Source organism: Colobus angolensis, unplaced genomic scaffold, assembly GCF_000951035.1.
Source record: "Colobus angolensis palliatus isolate OR3802 unplaced genomic scaffold, Cang.pa_1.0 Scaffold203, whole genome shotgun sequence".
Lineage (NCBI taxonomy): Eukaryota > Metazoa > Chordata > Mammalia > Primates > Cercopithecidae > Colobus > Colobus angolensis.
Window position 1 is genome coordinate 2,495,212 of NW_012115189.1, and position 2,509 is coordinate 2,497,720.

The 2,509-nt window shown below is 47.8% G+C and overlaps 1 pseudogene; it reads right to left on the reverse strand.

The window, feature by feature from the left end:
* Nucleotides 1-1,236: 1,236 nt before the first annotated feature.
* Nucleotides 1,237-2,318, reverse strand: LOC105511721 (annotated as a pseudogene).
* Between the last annotated feature and the right edge of the window lie 191 nt (nucleotides 2,319-2,509).

Here is a 2,509-nt window from a genome sequence, read left to right on the forward strand (position 1 = left end):
AACCTAATTATTTCACCTGATTACCATTTAATGGAAAGAGAGGCAAACTAGGAATGGGGAGTTCTGAGTTCTAGTCCCTGCTCCGTGGCTGTGCACCTCTGGGCAAATCACTTCTCTCCTTTAGTTTTTGTGTCTTCATCTTTAAAATGATGAGATGATAGTAAAGATCTCTCCTAGTTAGGAAATTCTGACTTTGTGACTAAATTATTACCCTTTTAACTTAGCACCCTAAAGGAATGGAAAAAAGAAGCAAAATTTTGATGGATTTGGGAATGAGAGAAGGAAAATAGGAGGTAAGTCATTCCCAGGCCAAAAGTGAGTAGAGATTTGTTAGGGAAGAGATACAAGCACTGAAAAAATTAAAATTGGGGAAGAAAACAAACTTTTGATTCTACACATGAGTCATATACTTTTGAAATATTTGTGTCATACTAAAAGTGTTGGATTTGATTTACTTTTTAAAAAACTTTTATTGACTTGGATTTATTAGGATCATTATAAAAATATAGAAACTGCATGCCCCTAACCTGATTACTGTACCTACAAGGTAACTATTGTTAATAATTTGGAGTTTCTTCTTGCAGACTTTTTTTTATGCCTATTACCATTAGTAAGGAGTTTGTTGTTGTTGTTGTTGTTTGGTTTTTTTTGGTGTGCACTTTTATTCAGCTGGTCTCAGGTCAGTGTACAGGTAAGCCCTGGCTGCTTCCACCCACTCCAAGGGAGACCAAAAGCCATCATACATCTCAAGCTGGGGGACAAAAATGGGGGGCCACAATGGCTGATCATTCAAAATAAAATAAAATAAAATAAGTATTAAGGCGAAGATTAAAAAACTTTTGCATTACATAATTTACACGAAAGTGATGCTATCACCTCCCGTGCGTGGACTCGGGAGAGGACTGGGCCATTCTCTTCAGAGAGAAGTGGGGTGGCTTTTAGGAGGGCAAGGGACTTCCTGTAACAATGCATCTCACGATATTTGGAATGACGATTAAGAAAAACAACAATGTACAATCAAAGTCCTTGGCCACATGGTAGAACTGTGGGGGATGTTCGCTCCAAACAACCGCTGTCACCTTCACCGTTCCAGTTTTTAAATCCTCAGTCAAGCCAAAACAAACAAACAAACAAACAAAAACAAAAAGCAAATAAAGCCATGCCAATCTCATCTTGTTTTCAGCACAAGTTAGGTTTTGGTAAGAAAGGGTGTAACGCAACTAAGTCACAGTCCACCTAGAAGCATTTGCGGTGGACGATGGAGGGGCAAGACTCGTCCTACTCCTGCTTGCTGATCCACATCTGCTGGAAGGTGGACATCAAGGCCAGGATGGACCAGTCAGTCCACACGGAGTGCTTGCGCTGCGGGGGAGTAATGATCTTGATCTTCATTGTGCTGGGCGCCAGGGCGGTGATCTCCTTCTGCACCCTGTCTGTGATGCCAGGGTACATGGTGGTGCCACCAGACAGCACTGTGTTGACCTACAGGTCTTTGTGGACGTCCACGTCACACTTCATGATGGAGTTGAAGGTAGGGTCATGGATGCCACAGGATTGCATGCCCAGGAAGGAAGGTTGGAAGAGTGCCTCGGGGCAGCAGAACCGCTCATTGCCAATGATGATGACCCGGCCATCTGGCAGCTCATAGCTCTTCTCCAGGGAGGAGCTGGAGACCGCCGTGGCCATCTCCTGCTTGAAGTCCAGGGCTACATAGCACAGCTGTTCCTTGATGTCATGCACGATTTCCCACTGGGCTTGGTGGTGAAGCTGTAGGTGCTCTCAATGAGGATCTTCTTGAAGGAGTCAGTCAGGTCCCGGCCAGCCAGGTCCAGACGCAGGATGGCATGGGGAGGGTGTACCCCTCCTAGATGGACACAGTGTGTGTGACCCCAGCACTGCAGTCCATCACGGTGCCAGTGGTACTGCCAGAGGCATACAGGGACAGCACGACCTGGATGCCACATACATGGCAGGGGTGTTGAAGGTCTCAAACATGATGAACTGGGTCATCTTCTCCAGGTTGGGCTTGAGGTTCAGGGGGGCCTCTGTCAGCAGCACGTGGTGCTCCTTGGCAGCCACACGCAGCTCGTTGAAGGTGTGGTGCCAGATCTTCTCCATGTCGCCCCAGTTGGTGACGTTGCCATGCTCCATGGGGTACTTCAGGGTCAGGATGCCTCTCTTGCTCTGGGTCTCCTTGCCAACCATGACTCCCTGGTGCCTGGGGCGCCCCACAATGGAGGGGAAGACTGCCCGGGGGCCCTTGCGCATGCCCGAGCAGTTGTCAACCACAAGCGCAGTGCGGTGATAGCATCATCCATGGTGAGCTGGCAGCGGGTGTGAACTGACGACGCAGCAGCGAGGGCGAGGCTCTGTGCTCGTGGGGCGTATGCGGTCTCGGTGGTGTAAGGAGGTTTATATATATTTCTACAACATCTCCCCTACCACTACAGTAACTTCCTTCCTTCCTTCCTTCCTTCCTTCCTTCCTTCCTTCTCTCCTTCCTTCCTTC